Genomic DNA, 20,721 nt, shown 5'->3' with positions numbered 1-20,721 from the left:
GGCTAGGTTATTCACATGGATGGCTGTTGCTCTCGGGTAATGTCAATACCCAGGAACGGCTACAGAAAATCGAGCATCTGGCGAACCGCTGTCCTCTATGCCTTCAAAGTCAGGAAACACTGCTTCACCTATTTTTGCAGTGCGGTTTCTTCCAGGAGATCCTTTCTCGCAGCTGGCCGGGTATCGCATGGACCAATGATTTATATTCAGATCTAAGGCAGATTTTTCTTGGACCTTAGGCCGCTAGTTTCTCGACAAAATGACTTAAAGTATGGCATTGGTGGATATGTGCTGTGTGGTGGAGGGTTTGGGAGGAAAGAAACAATAGCTTATTTAGATAAAAGTTTGCCCACTCATGCAAAGTTGTGAGTTTAATTCAGTGTGATGTGCACTTTGCCATAAAAGCATCAGGGAGTTTGAATCTTCGGTTTATGAGTGAAAAGATCACACACTCACACACAATGCAATAACTCTACCCAAGAGCACACACAATTTAACGTGGTTTGGTATAATACATACATCCACGGTATTGCCTCTCTATTCTTAAGTCACGAATAGAGGTTATCTTAACGTGTCTTTACAGGTGTTACATTGAGAGTCCAAAACAACAAGATTGGTTTGAGTACAAGGAGTCGTACACGTGATTGGGGACTTATCATAATCATCACAAAGTTCTGGATTTATCTAGAGCTTCACTGGTCATAGACGTTTTCTAAACTCTTGGCTTGGAGAAGTTACCGTGATCTTCATTTGGCTTATGCTAGGAGTCTTCAAACTCTTGCTTCTCAATAGGATTCTTCTTGATTGTATTCTTGGTCTCTAGGAGACCTAGAGTCCTTAACGTCAAATGAGACTCTGTTAGAACCATTGTAACGCCCAATGCTGGAACCTTCTGGATTATCTTTAACAGTCCCCCGCAAACACAATGGGCCTTCACGCACATTGAGTTTGAACCATAATAATGAGAAGCACTGAGAGGACAATGATTTGGTGAACAAATCGGTTAGCTGATCATTAGTGTGTAGATAACGAACATGTAACTCCTTTTTGGCAACTTTATCATGAATAAAATGTACATCGATTTCGATGTGTTTCGAGCGAGAGTGAAAAACCGGATGAGAGGCGAGATATGTGGCACCAATGTTGTCACACCAAATGATTAAATGAGAGCTATTTACACCCAGTTCTCGAAGAAGATAACCAATCCACGTAACTTCAGTAGTCGAATTAGAGAGAGCACGATACTCGACTTTCATGCTCGAACGAGAGACCATATGCTACTTTTTAGAACTCCATGATATCAAGTTGGGACCCAGGAAAACACCATATCCGCTTGTGGACTTGCGATCGTCAGGACAACCAGCCCAATCTGCATCTATAAACGCTGATAACTCAGAATTAGTGGAGCATGTCATACACATGCCATAAGAGACTGCGGACTTGAGATAACGCAGTATACGCTTCACAGCTTGTCAATTGTCAATAGTGGGGCGATGCATGAACTGACAAACTTTATTGGCTGCAAAGGAAACATTCAGCTGAGTCAAGGTAATATACTACAAGGCACCCATAATACTGCGGTAAAGAGTGGGATCTTCAAATGTGGTTCCACTTAAGGTGGATAACGCCCGACTAATTGCCATCGGTGAGGCGATAGGCTTGGCACCAAGCATGTTAGTTCTGTCAAGAAGATAAAAAATGTACTTGCGCTGACATAGAAGCAGACCAGAGAAAAGGGAGAGAACCTCAATTCTGAGAAAAAAAATGCAGTGGACCCAAATTCTTTAGGGCAAACTCATGGCTCATATCGGCAATAAGAGAGCGAATCGTTGGAGAAGAATTGCCGGTCACAATGATATCATCGACATAAATTAACACAAACATGGTGACAGAGGCAGTTTTGAAAATAAAGAGAGATGTGTTCATCTAAGAGCCAACAAAACCCATATGCAATAAAAAGAAACTGAGTCGATGATACCATGCACGTGGAGCTTGTTTAAGGCCATATAAGGCATGTTGTAACTTGCACACATGATGGGGAAACCGAGGCTATTGAAAGCCAGGAGGTTGCGCCATATAAACCTCTTCATTAAGAACCCCATGAAGAAAAGCATTTTGAACATCTAATTGACAAATAGCCCAATTGTGTCCTGTGGCAAGGGCCAGAATAATGCGAATAGTGGTGGGTTTGACCACCGAACTGAACGTCTCAAAATAATCCACACCTTGTTGACTGAAGCCTTTAGCGACAAGTCAAGCTTTAAACAACTCCAAGCCACCATCTGACCGTCGCTTGATTTTATAAATCCACTTGCACCAAATAACATGATAATTAGTAGATGGAACAAGAACCCAAGTGCCATTATGGATGAGAGCATTGAACTCTAAGTACATAGCTTGCCGCCACCGAGGGTCTTGGTTGGCCATAGTGAAAGACGTGGGTTCAACGTCCTAAGTGAGCTTAAAAACAAGGGCCGTGGGAAGAGCATGTTTGGAGGAAAGAAAAACTTTGGGTTTACGAGTGTCATCCATGGTGCGAGTAATCATGTGATGAATATGCGTTGGTTCCAGAGGGGATAATGCGGATCTTGAAGATAGAGGGTAGAGGGCAGGTGGTCGGGCATCAGACGAGACAGGGGAAGGAGAAGGCTCAACAGAGGTGGGTATGGTAGGCACGCCAGAGGGAGGAGAAGGTGGTGTAGGTGATGCAGGTGGAGGAGGGGACAAATGGGGAATGACTAGAGGCACATACCAAGACATTGGATGCACCGTATTATGAACGAGAGACAGATGACCAGGATGAAGAAACGAAAACCGTGTTTCATCAAAAACAATGTGGCGAGAGATAAGAAGTTTGAAGGTGGTCATGTTGAGACAGATATAACCCTTATGTGGTGGACTATATCCCAAAAAGTGCATAGAGTAGATCAAGCACCAAGTTTATGACAGCGATAAGGGCGGAAACAAGGAAAGCAAGCGCAACCAAAGACATGCAAAAAATTGTAATCGGCAAGGACTTTGCAATAGTGGATGACGGGAGACGATTGATGAGATAAACAATGGTTTGAAAGGAATGAGTCCAAAATTTTAATGGAACACCAAAATGGGCCATAAGTGTGAGGCCAACATCGACAATATGACGATGCTTACATTCAGCACTATTGTTTTGTTGATGAGTGTGAGGGCAAGAAACCCGGTGGCCAATTTCACAAGCATGCAAATAGGTAGAGACATTACGATACTCACCTCCCCAATTAGTGTGGAGAAACTTAAACTTACCATCATAGAGATTTTCAACATGCACCATGAATTGCTTAAAAATATCAAACACCTGTGATTTATGATAAAGCACATATATCCAACAATAACGAGAGTATACATCAATGAAACTAACATAGGAACATTCATTATTAAGAGAAGCAATGGGAGCCGGTCCTCAAACATATGAAAAAATCAAATCTAAAGGTTTTTTCACACAATGAGAGGAGGAAGCAAATGGTAAGTTATGACTTTTGCCAATTTGACATGCCTCACAAACTTTATTCTCAAAATGTTTTTGAAAGGGTAAATGAAAATGGTGGAGCACATGATGAACAATCTTTGATGATGGATGACCAAGGCGTTGATGCCATTGATCAAACCTAGTATGTTCACCTACCATAGCTTCCTTAGGCCATGCTGTTGGAAGAGAAAACAGATAGAGACCACCATCACTCTTTCCACTAGCTAGAAGTCTCCCTGAAACCTTGTCCTTAATGTAGTAATAGTCAGGATGAAACTTAACAAATAAGCTATTGTCTCTAACCAACTTATTAACATATATCAAATTCTTTGTAATACAGAAAACATGTAAAACATCTTTGAGAAGAAAAGGAGCTTGAGGAAAGCGAATCATACCCACATTATGTATTTGCAAACCTGAGCCATTACCAACTTTGAGTGTTATTGGTGAATGAATATCAGCTCGCCATTGATGCAAACGATTATGACTCTGATACCATGAAAAGATCACACACTCACACACAATGCAATAACTCCACACGAGCACACACGACTTAACATGGTTCAGTATAATACCTACATCCACGGTATTGCCTCTCTATTCTCAAGTCACGAATAGAGGTTCTCTTAATGTGTCTTTATAGGTGTTACATTGAGAGTCCAAAACAACAAGATTGGTTTGAGTACAAGGAGTCCTACACGTGATTGGGCAATTATCATAATTATCACAAGTTCTAGATTTATCTAGAGCTTCACTGGTCATAGACGTTTTCTGAACTCTTGGCTTGGAGGAGTTATCATGATATTCATTTGGCTTTATCTTAGCTTATGCTAGGAGTCTTCAAACTCTTGCTTCTCAATAGGACTCTGCTGGATTCTTCTGGATTGTATTCTTGGTCTGTAGGAGACCTAGAGTCCTTAACATCAAATGAGACTCTATTAGAACCGTTGTAACGTCCAATGATGGAACCTTCTGGATTATCTTTAACAATGAGGATCCCTCGTCCTCAAAACCCTGTACCATAGTATTGTTTGTTAATAAATTTTTTCACTTTACTCTTAAAAAAACACATTTTGGAAATGGTTTTCCATATATACTGGAGTTTCCGGTAACCATGGTCTAACTAACCAATGACATGCCATTATACAAATGGCATATCCTCACCTACGACCTAACTTCTTTGAACTTCTCCTGATGTCAAATAGATTTTTGTTATTGAACTTCTGAGTGATCACTTAGAGTAGATAAAAGTGCTTATGAGTGGTTTATCATGGAATTGGATAACTTCAGAATTGTGTTGCTGCACATTTCCTATATGCATGTAATATGTTTGGTCATGTATGCCTATCTGCAGTATGGTTTTATGCAATTATGTAGCTAATGATTTGTACATTGAAATTCTGTTTATCTCTATGGGATTAATGAGGTTCCTATCAGTATGTTCATGAGAGGCATACTTCTACTTCTATGCATTTAAAAGTAAGCATGCTTACAAATTGTTTAGTTTGCAGCCAAACTACATTGGAAGTGAGTTTTTGGTCTTTTTAAAAATGGGTTCTGTAGGTTTGGAAAAATGAACGACCTATAAAGGGACTATAGGTAATTTTCATCGAGTAATATTGGAGGACCAAAATATTATGTATATATGATCATATAGATTGGTTAATGTACTAATTACTTTTGATTTATTCAAACTAGTGACAGATCCAAAGACCTGAATAATCATGGAGAACAGGAGATGGAAAGCTCGATATGCGCTTCCTGTTCTTTTGAAGGTTGTTTTCTCCTTGGGAAAAATACATGTAAATGTTTTTTCACAGGCTACTCAATGGTCTATCATGATACTCTTTTTGCGTATTCTTTTGATAATGATTTATTCAACAAAGGAAATATGCTGAATTGGAATAGTTGTTTAAAAAGGTCACTTATCAAAGGGTCCTAATAGTTTAAATGTTGCTGGAATTGAGTTGTGGTCCACCCCTCATCATTGCTTGATGGTGTTGTTTATGTAGACTAAAGATACATTTCTAACCATACTAATGAGATGTTCTAAATTTCTTAAGTGGGTTCTGCATTGAAACGTTTCCCAAGTACCCAGTTGGCCTTCATACTTTCTATGCAATATCTAAACTCGAGGTTGTCCAAGGAATGTCTCAAAACTTTTTTTTTAACAGTGCCATGGCAAAAATTAATCCCTTTTCAACAGAATATTTTATATGTAAATGGGCTTTAATTCTTATAAGATACATTTCCTTTCATCAGATTCATTCTAATGGCTGATCACGCACATAACATGATTAGGTAGGTTATGTGAGTCATGTAAAGAACAAAAGAGCGAGAAGAGAAAAAATGCCTTAGGAATTTCTTGTCTTACAAAGTTACTTCCAACACACACTTAACATGCTATTAATTAGCATGCATTTAACAGGATACTCTCGCAAGGTTTTGGTGTCAACACATAAACCGCAAACAAGAGCAGTGAATAATTATAATGAACTCATCCCAAAGATATCAAAAATTTGTCTTCAGTATTAGAGTAGCGCATACCATATTTAATGGAAACTGATTTTTTCTATACTAAAAATGAATATGAAACTTTCCTAGAGTAATTCTCTATGAAAATGAGAAGATTATTGCTATATATGCTCACAAATTTTGTTGAGGCATACAAATATAGTAAATTACAATAAAAAATACAATATGTAAACTCTTTGAACAAATGATATGAATGACACATTGCTCACCAAAAGGATGGTCATAAACTTAGAAACTTACTGATTGGCACAAAAGAAATGGGGACATGAAATATGAGTTTTGCAATTTACACAAATAAATAATTTTGTATACACTTGTAAGCCAAAACCCATTGTAATGGGTGTCAGTTTGTTTCTTATATTATATGGACTATTTCTTTTCAAATTAACTGGTAAGAATTAGTGTGGATAAGGTCATGCATCCTATTTTGTGTGCAGTCCACTCACTTTATTGCTTACGAGAAGATGGAAATCTCTCTCTCTCGTCCTTTATATCTATGAAGGATGAAATTGGTTATTTGATTTGGTAGCACTTTCCATGATAAATGAGAGCTCTTTGGGGGCAGCTAATTTGCAGGGCCGTACCTGTATTTTATGGGGCCTGAGGCGAAGGGAAAAAATGGGCCTCTTATTAATAGGGGGAGTTCTGGGGCAGGGCCTCGAAATTTTTTGAGCCCCTATTAAAAATGGGCTTCCTAAAAATAGGCCCCCTATTAATAGTAGGAGTTTGGGAGCAACGCCTCGGAATTTTTTGAGCCCCCTATTAATAGTAGGAGTTCGAGGGCAGTGCCTCCAATTTTTTTGGGGCCCCTAAATTTTTTTTATTGTTTTTGGTCCCCATTAAAAATGAAATCCCTATTAAAAATGGGCCCCTAAAATTTTTTTTTGCTCAGGGGCCCTGAGGCCCAAGTCTCATTGGCCTCTTGACAGGTCCGGCTCTGCTAATTTGTTTGGTGCAAAAAGCACTTTTCTAAAGCTGCCTTTACCTTCATATTTGTAGTAGAGTTTGACTCCTCACTCATGATAGACTGGCCAGCCTTGGTATTCATATTCTTGTAACACATCCATTTTGCTTACAAGCTCAAGAGATTCCTTTTCACACATTTTCACTTCTATTTCAGTAAATAGGAGAGGAAATGAGTTACCTTCTGGTTTGATAGATAGCATGTCCCAACTTGACAGGTTGAAAGTTGTGGTTGGTCAAATAGCATAATGAATCATGGTTGGCCTACCCGGTAACTGAAGCAAAAATTCTTTGGAATCTAACTAATGACTTAGTATGACTCGACAAGTCAACTCAGAGGACATGGAATTCTTTATTTTATTATATATTGAAAAAATAAAAATGATTTAAAATATTAAAAATATATAATAGTATAATGAAAGTTTTCAACTAGAATGGAAATTAGATATAGCAGCCATACATGAGAGTTAATACTTGACAAAGGCTTAAGTTGAAATAAGCAAATGAAAGACTTTAACCTAAAATATGAACAAACTTATTCCAAGCAAAAATTATGAAGCAAACTTAACCATGGCAATAGCTGTTTAAAAAGTTGAAAACTTGTTCTAAGGAGGGGGTGTTTACGGTATGCTCATTCTATCATTCCCTCTTGTCGCATAGAGTGACAATCCTTCCCAACAAGTCTTTGTGTGGTTTTGGTCCTTCACCACGGGTCTAAGACCTTTGCTTGGCTAGTAACGCTGAATCGACCAGTTATGCAAGCCACACTTAAAAACTGATAGCCGATGTATCTTGTGTAACTCACAGCTAAAGAGAGTTTATCACCTGTTTTGGGAGTGTGTTCACTTTCAATAATTATTGTTATTGTCCTGGCTTGGTATCACTTTGATTGTTAGGGAAGAGTCTTTTGCTAGGGACTTGATTCTTGGCCCCGTGTCGGTACGCCGGAATCGACATTGGTACTTTTTTTGGTGCCGTTGGCTTATACTTGCATGGTGGAACACTTGGAAAGAGAGAAACGGCCAAGGTTTTTACTGCCTCAGATTTTTTAGGTATACCTTCTTAGTAGACATCTTCTACCTGGTTAGGATCCGATGGAGATCCGAGGATTTGAATTGGTTACCATCTTTGTTTCGAGCTGAGTCTTGTACTTTTCAAGCATTATTGGTAGCTGAGTCCTGTATTATCTATTTACTGATAATAAAAATTTTCTTTCCCTTGAAAAGAAGATAAAACAATGAGATACCATGTATGCTTCAATGGATGAAGGTTGGATAGTTAGAATAGGAAACTGGAAGCCGATAAATGAAAAACCATCTAGAAGGAAACAGTTGGCCTTGGGCCTGTGAGGTTCATGGAAAAGGGATAAAGGCTCATGGTAAGTAGGGAAACTCTTTGGAAAAAGAGTTGGTGGTGAGGTTAGATAGTTAAATAGGAATCTATTTTGGGGCATGACTTGGATCTATATGAAGGGACTTACCCTGTTATTTTTTTGATACTTACACGGAGAAACCAACCCCAGGATCAGCAACTGGCTTTGCCTCTTTTATTTTTTGAAAGGCAAGCTGGAGTTAGGCAGACCCCACCAGTTATTATTCAACGTACCACTGGCACTGGGGTTTTGAACCTCCAACCTCCCACCACAGGGAGACGTGAACTGACATCTCCTACCAACCACGCAGAGCCGTGTGTGTGCACGTTCCCTCTCGATGGTGTCATGAGATTGCTGTTGCATTATTCATTCGTGTGTGTGTTGGTGTGTTGCTTGAGTGCATATGAATCAACCCCTTAAAGTTGTATACATGTATGTGTGACATGATAGCAAGCAGCTCCAGATCCAGTTCAGGATGGTGCCCGGAAGGAAATACTACAAGAAATAAAGATTTTACTGGCGCAACAATAGCGCCAGTAAAAACCTTTGCTAGCCAGCAGTAGCATCAGGAAAGGTGTCGCCCGTAATGCATTTCCTCGTGCAACCTTACATCGCCAGAAAATATCATTTTTTGCTGGCGCAAATTTGCGCCAGCAAAAATATAATACTAGCAAAAATCTTTCACTGAAAATAACTTTTCCTGGCGCAGTTCTGCACCAAAAAAAATCTCATATGAAATTGAAAGAACTTTTAGTAGATCTGCGCCAGCAAAAAATAAACTTTATTGGCACAGCGTTGCGCCAGTAAACACCTTTTTATGGCTCAGAAACAGCGTCACTAAAAGTCATTCAGAGTGGCAAAGAGATTTTTACTGACACATTTGTTGCGCCAGCAAAACTATTTACTGGCGCAATTCAAAACTGCACCAGTAAAATTTTTTATTATTATTTTAAATTTTTATATTCCTTGTCAATATATAGCATATACATGAGGCAACAACTATGAAATTATATATTTTCTGTTTACGACATGATATCCAAGTATCAAATTTAATTTACAAGACATGCAACAACAAAAGCCACTGTGATGAACACAGAGCAACAGGCACATTGAAACCCCATATACACTCTGAAGTTGACATGCTCCTTTTATAAAGTATCTCTCATTGAAATTAGCACTATCATTTTCTCATTCGATATCACCAATGCATATGGCAGATGCCAGCAACCAGGTGAAGAACAAGATTCTTTGTACAGAACTAAAAAATACAAGGAACCAATATCTGGTAAATAACAGCAGCTATCCCACAGAAGATAGCTGGGTCCAGCTCCTTGCAGTTGTCTCATACTTGTCCGATCTGTTTTGTACATGTGTGCAATCTCTGGCACCAAGGGATCGTCTGTGTATCCCTCAGCAATGAACAAATTGACAGCAGCACCTGATAAGGGAGAAAAAGCAAACCGCCATCATAAGCCATAAATCAGAAACTTGTGCTTACGGAATGCAATCTTAAAGGTTTCCGCTGAATCTTCAGAGTAAGAGAAGTCCTAATATTAAATTAGCTGACCCGAATCTCACATAGGAAAAATAGCCAGGGCCTTATGCAGGATTCTGCTTTCGCGTTTGGAAGAAACTCCCGGCCCTCTTTGAAGATTCATTACATTTATTGACCCATGATGATTAAATAATAAATCAAGAAAAATATTTTTTTTCAAATCAGCAAATATGTGTTGAATGGTAAAAAATAACCCAAGGAAGAACCATCTACAGGTCTTGGATTTTCGAAATTGAGAATGCTCAGACCATTTCAAAAAGAAACATTCATAAATCTCATTCCTGAGAAAATGATGCAGAGGCAAATGACAACAAAAATCAATTGGTACAAAACTGAAGATGCATCTTCGAACAAACCTTTGAAATGGTTAATGCAGGGCTCCACTGCTCCTTCAAAATGTCAAGACAAATGCTTCCATTGCTGTTGATATTTTGATGGAAAACCTTGGTCCTGAAGGCAACCTGAAGCAACCGAATAACTAGAAGTTATCAGGCATTGGCTGGTACAATATTTCAAAGCAACAGAAAGGGTGAATCCCTGGTAGCATAATGGTGCTTTTATAAGACGACAATGCAATGGCTTGATACCATATTTCGAAAGATCTCTTACCTTTCTTGGCAGTTCATTCAAGCAAATGCACCTCAATGTACATTTGCTTTATGTTGACAACAAAGAACACTGAGCTATCACGATGTTAAAGTACATCCACCCATTCACATTTTACAGAACAAATTTATATATCCACTGCATATCCTCTTTTGCATTATAAAATAATTATCGTTCCCATAACACGAGGACTGATGTAAAGAGGAAGCCAAAAGATAAAGAAAAATTCACATGCCAGAAAAGAAATAATATTTTTGGCTTTTATTTTTTTCACAGTTGCAATGGAATTGTGTGCAAAATGACACACAAGCCCTACAATCAGGCCAGATTCAGATAATGGAACCACTCAAAAGTGGAGAAAGAATGAAGAAATTGTTATTCCGTGGCCATGTTCATGGAGTGTCTAAATTTCCATCCCCAAAGGTAGGTTCAAGAATCACGATAGACAACATCGAAAAACCAATCTTTAAAACAAGCATATGACGACTGCCAAGATCAACCATGTAGCGTTAGCATCCCTCAGATGCCAGAGTGCTGGCCCAAAGGCCATGCAACTGCCAAGCTTCACCCATCAATTCCGACATTATAAATGCCGATGCAGGGAGAGCTGCAGTGACTCCCCACCCAAGCAAACAGATACCAGGCATCCAAAATCCCACATAGTGGCAAAGGGACCACCAACAGCAGCAGGCTGCAGTGGCCTGCCATCCTGCACACCCAAGTACTCTACATGATGCACAAGACACCTTGCAGTCGAGCTCTTTCAACACAGAATTTAGGAATATCCATTTAGTCATCAGTTAACCAAGATCTTTTAACTCTTTCAACACAGAATTTAGGAATCCTAACCACCAATGAAGACTCAGAAAATTGTTAACGACAAGGGGTCAAATCCACACAAGGTGTGTTCATGACATTTTAATAAAAGCCTACTCACTAATTTTAAAGGACTTCATGTCAGATACAAAGCAAAAACTTCTTTAGGCATTCAACATCACCATATGTAGAAATATGAAATGCCTCATCCCTAGTTTCATGGACCAACAAGATCACATTTCCCCCACTGAACTTGGATAAAATGGTTCAACTAAGATAAGGGTCATAAGATATTTTGACCCCATAATGGGACAGAATAGACAGCGCAGAAGGGGAAGTTTGTTTCACTTTGTTAATGATGTACCACAATGAGATGCCAAACATATAAGATAAACACATTCATCATGGAAAAAAATAAAAAGGTACGTACGTAAAATCACCATTATTTTATAGGGCACTTATAGAGTTGTAAGAACATAGCGCATAACAACCAAAATTATCCCTTTAAGATGGCAATGGAGTGCTTGTAACAACATATACTAGTAACAACCAAATTATCCCTAAGGTGGCAATGCGTTCTAATATATTTTAAGATATTATATTATGATTACAGTATATCTTCGTGCAAAAAAAGGAAACATGATCAGCAGCAGCAGCAACTCAAATTAAATGTCAGGGCTTGATAATGGCAGCCAGATTCATAAGCATGATATTAAACATCATAATTGGTCCACAAAGTTAAATCATTAAAAACGATAAGACAGATCCAAACCAAAAAGTAAACAAAAATTGCCAATTGGTACAGTTATAAATGCTTCTCATAGCCATTGACCATCAGCTCTATAGATGCAATATTCTCCCCTACCTCAACACCAGAAGCCATGGCTTCATGTCCATATGGTTTATTCTTTTATTTTGAAAGAAAAAATAGTGCAGCAAACCATACCAAGGTCTGAAGCTAAGAGCTACTATTAAAAGCAAGGTAACTTTGGTTTATCTTATTTTCAATACCATATGGTTTATCTTATTTTCAATGGGTGCACACTACAACAAAGCAGTAGATTAGCGACGACCACATTCCGTCGCTAATCCGTCGCTAACATGGTTAGCGACGGATTAGCGACAACGTGGCGACAGTATGCTTACGTCGCGAATATTTCGACGCTAATTGGCGACGAAATTATTCCGTCGCCAGGTCCGTCTCTAATTGCGACCGAATAACGAGCGCTATATTCCGTCGCCAATCCGCCGGTACTAAACGGCGACCACGGCTTGGCGACGGATTTACTTCCGTCGCTAGATTAATATGAATAGCGACGGATGGTTCCGTCGCAAACACGAAAAAAAATTAAAAAAAAATTTATTTGAAAATTAAATACCGAGCAATTTCTATTTCCTGTACAATTTATATTTCCTGTAAATAAAAAACAAACCACACAAAAAATTTCATATAACAAGAATCTACAACAATTAATCGTTCCACCTTAAAATTAAGAAGTTTAATTATTTACAATTCAACAATTACAATTAGGAAACATAAAAAAAATAGAACTTCTTCAACACAGTCCTCTAATCATCGCCAAGATTTTGTGCGTCTTCTTGTTCATTGTCTTTATCTGTCCCTTCAGCTCCACTACGCTGATTATCGCTAGCAGCCTACACAAGAAAAGAACAGTCAGTATTGATAAACAAAATATAATGAAATAAATTACACACTATATGTGATTCTATCATGTGCTCATGTGTGATCTAAGGCAATAAAAAAACTCTATATGTGATTCTATCATGCTCATATGTGCTCTAAGGCAGACAAAAAGTTATATATATATATATATATATATATATATATATATATATATATGTGATTCTATCATGCTCATATGTGTGCTAAGGCAGTCAAAAAACTGAATATGTGATTATAGCATGCTCATATGTGTTCTAATGCAGTCAAAAAAACTTTATATGTGATTCTATCATGCTCATATGTGTTCTTAGGCAGGCAAAAAAACTTTATATGTTATTATAGCATGCTCATATGTGCTCTAATGCAATAAAAAAACTCTATATGTTATTATAGCATGCTCATATGTGCTCTAAGGCAGTAAAAAAACTGAATATGTGATTATAACATGCTCATATGTGTTCTTAGGCAGTCAAAAAACTGAATATGTGATTATAGCATGCTCATATGTGTTCTAATGCAGTCAAAAAAACTTTATATGTGATTCTATCATGCTCATATGTGCTCTAAGGCAGACAAAAAGTTATATATATATATATGTGATTCTATCATGCTCATATGTGTGCTAAGGCAGTCAAAAAATTGAATATGTGATTATAGCATGTTCATAAGTGTTCTAAGGCATCTAGAAAAACTCTATATGTGATTCTACCATGCTCAGATGTGCTTTAAGGCAGACAAAAAACTATATATGTGATTCGATCATGCTCGTATGTGTGCTAAGGCAGTCAAAAAATTGAATATGTGATTATAGCATGTTCATATGTGTTCTAAGGCATCTAGAAAAACTCTATATGTGATTCTACCATGCTCATATGTGCTTTAAGGCAGGCAAAAAACTATATATGTGATTCGATCATGCTCGTATGTGTGCTAAGGCAGTCAAAAAACTAAATATGTGATTATAGCATGCTCATATGTGCTCTAAGGCAGGCAAAGCAAAAAAATTTATATGTGATTCTATCATAAATGATATATAGCATGTTCATATGTGTTCTAAGGCAGTAAAAAAACTCTATATGTTATTATAGCATGCTCATATGTGTGCTAAGGCAGTCAAAAAAACTGAATATGTGATTATAATATGCTCATATATGTTCTTAGGCAGTCAAAAAACTATATATGTGATTCTAGCATGCTCATATGTGTTCTAATGCAGTCAAAAAAACTTTATATGTGATTCTATCATGCTCATATGTGTTCTTAGGCAGGCAAAAAAACTTTATATGTGATTATAGCATGCTCATATGTGCTCTAATGCAATAAAAAAACTCTATATGTTATTATAGCATGCTTATATGTGCTCTAAGGCAGTCAAAAAACTGAATATGTGATTATAACATGCTCATATGTGTTCTTAGGCAGACAAAAAGTTATATATGTGATTCGATTATGCTCATATGTGTTCTAAGGCAGACAAAAAACTGAATATGTGATTATACCTGAGAGGGACCTGGAATCGAAGATCCCCTATCCTGAACAGCGGCCTTGATCTCATTTCGGAGAAAGGGGGCGACGGTGTATTGAAAGTAGTTATTCAGTGATTCATTAATGATCTCGCGTACATCATCACCGGAAAGAATAGTCGGCTGCTTGGAGCTTATGTCAGCGCAAGAAGTCGGTGAGCCGTAACTGGAAGAACCAATAACTGGTGAAGTGTTCATATTACTCCCAAACCCGAACACGCGACCTTTTTTGGGTTCACCTGCTGCAGTCACCCATGCTGTAGGATCAAATGATGGATGCTGAGTAGCGTCATCGCCATATCGCTCTACCATCTGTTGCTCATATGCCTCCTACAAAATAATGTTTAAAGTATTCATTAATAATTAATGATAACATTATGATAACTTGCATATATATTGCAATGATTATTAATAGAATTAATACGTACCGTTGTCGTTCTCGCCTTCTCTGATGCGAAGACTCCCGTGGTCTTCCGTTTATGTGTTTCTACAAACACATCTTTATATGGTACACTGCCTCCTTTTTCTGCTTCCTGCGAAGTTAAATGACAAAAGATTTAGTACACAAGTTTGCAACAATACTTATAAAATTAATATTATATATTGATGAGTTACCATTTTCTTTAAGTGGCTCCCAAATGTCTTAGATCCACCTGTGTGTAGATGGGCTTCGGGCATCTTCGATCGATTTTGTGCAGCCTTCGCAGAGCGATTTCTAAATGCATCTCCCGCCCACTTATCGCACATTTGGATCATGGCCCTTCCACAGTAATGGATCATTTACTACGCCATATGCTTTTTTTGCTGCAGTCTTCATAGTGTGCAGCATGTCTGCAAATCGATTGGCAGCCACCTTCTGCCACACCTTCAAATCGTCTGCATCAGTGAGATGTGAAACTTCGCTTTGCAACTCCAGATCAAATCGTCTGCAAACCACAAATACTTATATTACCGAACCATGTATCCACATATAGAACATAAAAGAATTTATAATTGAGTTGCATATACATATACTTACTCGATGTATGGGTCGATCGCTGAGCAATTAAAAAGAATATAGATGTGTGCTGCATCTTGCTCTCGATCTGTCAATAGTCTTGATCGGCAACTACCAAATGCATGCCCAAGTGGTTGAAATATCGACAGCTTGTCAGCTACAGTTACTTGTTCTCCATCATCGTTACAGGGCGGGCATGTGTAACGTGTTGGAATATGAGGTTCAAAGTACATAGATGAGAAATTTGAAATCTCTTCTAAAGTGTACGCCTCACAAATAGAGCCTTCTACTCTTGCTTTATTACGAACCTTTTTTTTTAGGTCGAACATGCATCTGACAAGAATATACATTTCAAATTTTAAATATTTGTCATTAAAGAGACAAATATAAAAAAACATATACCTTTCAAATGGGTACATCCATCGATATTGCACAGGGCCACCAACCCTTAGTTCATATGGCAGATGTATGATCAAATGTTCCATAACATCAAAAAATGCTGGCGGAAATATCTTTTCTAACAGACAAACAGTGGTAATGACAGAGTCCTCGAGATTCTTTACATCTGATACAACGACCTCCGATGCGCACAATGTTCTGAAAAATCCGCTCAACTCAGACAATACCTCCCATATAGGTTTGTCTAACATATCATGGAATGCTAGGGGTATCAATCGTTGCATAAAGATATGACAATCATGGCTCTTCAACCCATATAACTGTCCATCGTCAATCTTCACAGCCCGAGCAATGTTAGAGACATATCCATCTGGAAATCTCAGTTGTCTCAACCATTGACATACATGTTTTATTTGATCAGGTCCGAGCACGTACTTCGCCTTTGGTTTCAGTACTTTGCCATTATACTCTTTGAGTTCAAATTCTGGTTTTTTACATATTAATTTTAAATTCATACGGGCCTTCGGATTATCCTTCGTTTTTCCTTTAATATTCATTACTGTATTGAACACATTATCAAACACATTTTTCTCTACATGCATCACATTCAAATTATGTCGTATCAATAGGGTCGGCCAATACGGTAGTTCCCAAAAAATAGATTTTTTCGTCCAATTGTGATCCTTCCCAAATCCACGGAAGGGTGTAGGACTGCGGGCATCTGTTAATACATCTGGAAAGTATCACAAACTTCTTAGAATCTCTATGCCGGACAATCTTGAGGATGGACCTTCCGTTTCAGTTGTGCCTGCTTTAAATACATTCTTTTGACGTTGGAACGGATGATCGCTGGGTAGAAATCGACGATGGCACTCAAACCAGCAAGGCTTCCTTCCATGCCTCAATCTAAAAGCTTTGGAATCCTCCATGCAGTACGGACAAGCCAACCTCCCATGTGTGCTCTAACCAGATAACATACCATATGCAGGGAAGTCACTGATTGTCCATAGAATAGCGGCCTTCATGTTGAAATTTTATTTTTTGTGGGCATCATACGTGGTAACACCGTCATCCCACAGTACTTTTAATTCATCAATGGCCTTAGATATACATCAAGATTTTGGCCAGGTGAGGTCGGACCAGGGATCAACAGAGACAAGAAAAGATTTGGATGTTTCATACACAAGCTTGGTGGAAGGTTGTATGGAGTTACAAATACTGGCCAACATGAGTATGGAGTTGATCTACCCCCAAATGGATTAAATCCATCTGTACATAGACCGAGTCTAACATTTCGCACTTCCATTGCGAAGTTCTGATGAGTACGATCAAAGTGCTTCCAAGCTTCAGCGTCAACAGGATGCGTGATCTTGTTTTCATCGTGTCGAACTTTATTTGCATGGCATCTCATGTGTTTAGCTGTCCTTGAAGACATATACAATCGCTGCAATCTAGGAGTGATAGGAAAGTAGCTGAGCGACTTGTATGAAACTTCCTTTGATCTCGTGCTACCATTGCCTCTTGTCTTTGGCTTGAACCGAGGATGCCCACATGACGGGCATGATATGTTGTTTTCCTGCTCCTTGAAATACAACATGCAGTGATTTGGACAAACAGCAATCTTTTTGTAACCCATACCTAGAGCGTTGACCATAACTTTCGCATGATAGAAATTTTGTGGCAATTTCTCATCTTTGGGCAACATACTCTTCACAATCATGCACAAACGGTCAAAACATGATTGACTCAAATTATACTCGGACTTTAAATTCATTAGTTGAAGAACTGCAGACAAGATAGTGTGACTCTCACAACCGTTCCAAAGTGGCTCATCAGCATCTCTAAGTAAATCATAAAATCTACTAGCTGCATCGTTTGGTGATTCTTCATCTACGGCAGTTCTTACATCACTAGAACTCATAGCAGAACCCAGTTCTGTTCCTGCGGCATCAAATATCAAATTCGTATATGGATTATCGTGCACCACATTCACACATGCATCAAAATTGTTTCTAAATTCTTCTCCATGAAACGTCCAGTTCTGATAATCACTCACAAAACCCTTTCTGTATAGGTGATGTCTAACGCCATGAGGTTCTACAAATCGATTATTCTTACAAATCTTGCAGGGACACCTAATCCGACCTGTGGGATCTACTGTACTGACACTTGCCGTTGCAAATTCAATAAAACTGTCAACACCATCCATATATTCATGCGATAACTCATTGTCCACTATCCTACGATACATCCATTCACAGTTTGCAGTCATTTTGTCGTATGATGTTACGAATAGTATCCTAACCAGTTAAAAGAGAACCATCAGAATGCTATGATGAAGAAAATATCAAATTTATCATGCAATATATGATGTCATACAATCACAAGAATTATGATGCATGCATTGATAACTTAATATTTTCATGTGCAAACTATTCATGACACGATACATTCATTTGAAGCATGCTTTCAGTATACAATTTCACATGGAAGACATAATCAAATTGAAAGTAACTACATGTAAGCATGGATACAATCACATCAAACATTGCAATACATCGAAATAATTCATATCAAACAAATGTCAAACATGTACCTGCAACAAACACACTTCAATATCCCACTAACTACTACCATGCCTAGCATGAACTCCGTACTCCAAAAATAAGAACACTTCCATATTCATACATTAAAATCATGCTCAGCATGATCTCCGAACTCCAACAAAGCAGTCCTAGATATCAACAACTAAGTGAGTGTGTGAACAATAAAGTGTTACACTCAATAAATTAAATAACATGTGAAGGGATGACGGGGCACTTACTTACCACGGGGCACTTACTGAACAATAAAGTGTTTTTGTCACTTACTTACCACGGGTGGCGGGGCACAAGCGAGTTCTGTTGAGAAATCTGCAAAAAACAATGTGTTAAAATGAATATTTTTCAAAGCTCACAATGCTCCCCCTGCGTACACTCCCAGATACCATATTCAATCTATATGTAGTTGTTTGGTAATCAGACCTTAATCAAACTGTACAAATGACAATTATGTTTCCAATATCAAAACTTGAACTTTAAAGGGATGATTATGATCACTGCTACTTTCTTTACACTCTTTTGAAGAAATTAAAACCACCAAGATAACTTGTCTGAAATGCCAAAGATACAAACTAGAGTGCTAGAAAAAAATGGACAAACCCTCAGTTCAAACAATAAATATGCATGCGGTGCTCAAATCTGTTACAATGTGAAGGCTGAAATGATGCCTATCAAGATGAAGAAGACAATGGGAATGGGTGCCCATTGTAAGATTGCTTATAATAGATACAAACAAATTGCTTAAATCATAGTCATGCCACAATTGCATGATATAGCAATGTGATGTTAAAGTAAAAAACACACGAATTGTAGCAGAAGCAGACTTATCTTAAATATAGCACAAATACAATTAGAAGGCACCTAACAATGAGCCGATACAGTTAACAAATCTCAAAATTTCAATATCCTGCATGATGAATCTTTTTTTCCTGGCCATATTGAAAGGCATTGAAAATACTAAAATCAACATAAAGTTCATGCAACACTGCCAAATCAGGAATGAATCAGGAGTTTATGATGTCTCAGTTATAAGCATCATAAAGTTCATACAACACTCCCAAGTCCGCAATGAATCAGGGTTAAAATGTCTCAATTAGACAACAGGCAAAGAAATGTCAATGTGTTGCAAAGGAATTGCAATCTCATCCATTAATTGGAACTGAGGTTAAATCTACACATAACATCAAAGAAATAAGTTGATGTGCTATTGCAAAACATTGCTACAATACAGGAGAATACAAGAATTTCCACAACAGTTAAAATTTCGGTTTGTTTCAATCTTCTATCCAATAGTTACACGGCATACAGATAACACACGAGAACAAGCTGGTGCAACATACTGAGAACTCATAGAGGTTTTTTATTATAATGGCTACTATTTTATATGGTACCCAACAAACACTTGGAAAAGTAAAAATTTCCAATACCATCTCAACAATTAATTAACAGGGCATCTGATCATGATGCATGTTATCCCTTTAAAAGAAACCCTAAAACATCTCCCACCTCCAGTAGTGTTTGAGGGATTGAAAGAGCACAACGGCTAGGTTAAAAAAGAAAAGGCGATAGAGATTGGGAAAGAGGAAGCTACAGAAGGAAGGGAGATGACAAAATTCTTTACGTTGCTAAGGCAACACTGGATGCTCGTTGTAGTACCCAGACGAAACCTATCGATCAAACCCATCGCTCAGACCCCTGTCGATCAAGAACTATAGAAACCTGACGATCTAACTCTGTCGCTCAAACCCCTATCGAGCAAAACTTGAACCCCGACGATCTTGCATCATGTACGGGATCGTCCTTTTGGGTATTCGAGGGTTTCAAGGAAGATGGTGGTGAAGGGATCAGGTGGATAGGAGAAGGTGAGAGGGTTTTGAGGAAGATGGTTCGCAGGTAGCAGGGTTTGCGAAGGATGACGGTAGTCTGGCGATGGAGGAGCAACAGTGGGGAGAAGGCGCAACCAGGAAAGGGGAGCGGCGGCTGGCGAGCGGTGGACGGGGAGCGGCGGCAGGCGAGCGGCGGTGGTCGGGTGGTGGCGAGAGCCGACGGGCGGCGGTAGGGAGAGGGCGGCGGGCGGGAGCAAGACAACAAAATAGGAAAAAGAGAAAGAGGGATAGGATTAGGGATTTACGCGACATTTAGCGACGGCTTAGCGACGGAATAATTTCG

General features: G+C 38.5%; 1 long non-coding RNA gene across 1 annotated transcript; it reads right to left on the bottom strand.

Moving 5' to 3' along the window:
- Positions 1 to 12,770: 12,770 nt before the first annotated feature.
- On the bottom strand, positions 12,771 to 18,899 carry LOC149834343 (uncharacterized). The gene is made up of 2 exons (XR_016432526.1): positions 18,827 to 18,899; positions 12,771 to 13,005 (listed from the first exon to the last, which is right to left on the bottom strand). It is a non-coding gene; the product is annotated as an uncharacterized LOC149834343 (long non-coding RNA).
- Positions 18,900 to 20,721: the final 1,822 nt, after the last annotated feature.

The sequence above is a fragment of the Nuphar pumila genome, chromosome 6 (genome assembly GCF_984573655.1).
Source record: "Nuphar pumila chromosome 6, dmNupPumi1.hap1.1, whole genome shotgun sequence".
Classification (NCBI taxonomy): domain Eukaryota; kingdom Viridiplantae; phylum Streptophyta; class Magnoliopsida; order Nymphaeales; family Nymphaeaceae; genus Nuphar; species Nuphar pumila.
The sequence above is the reverse complement of the archived record's forward strand: the minus strand, read 5'-3'. Positions and strand labels throughout refer to the sequence as shown.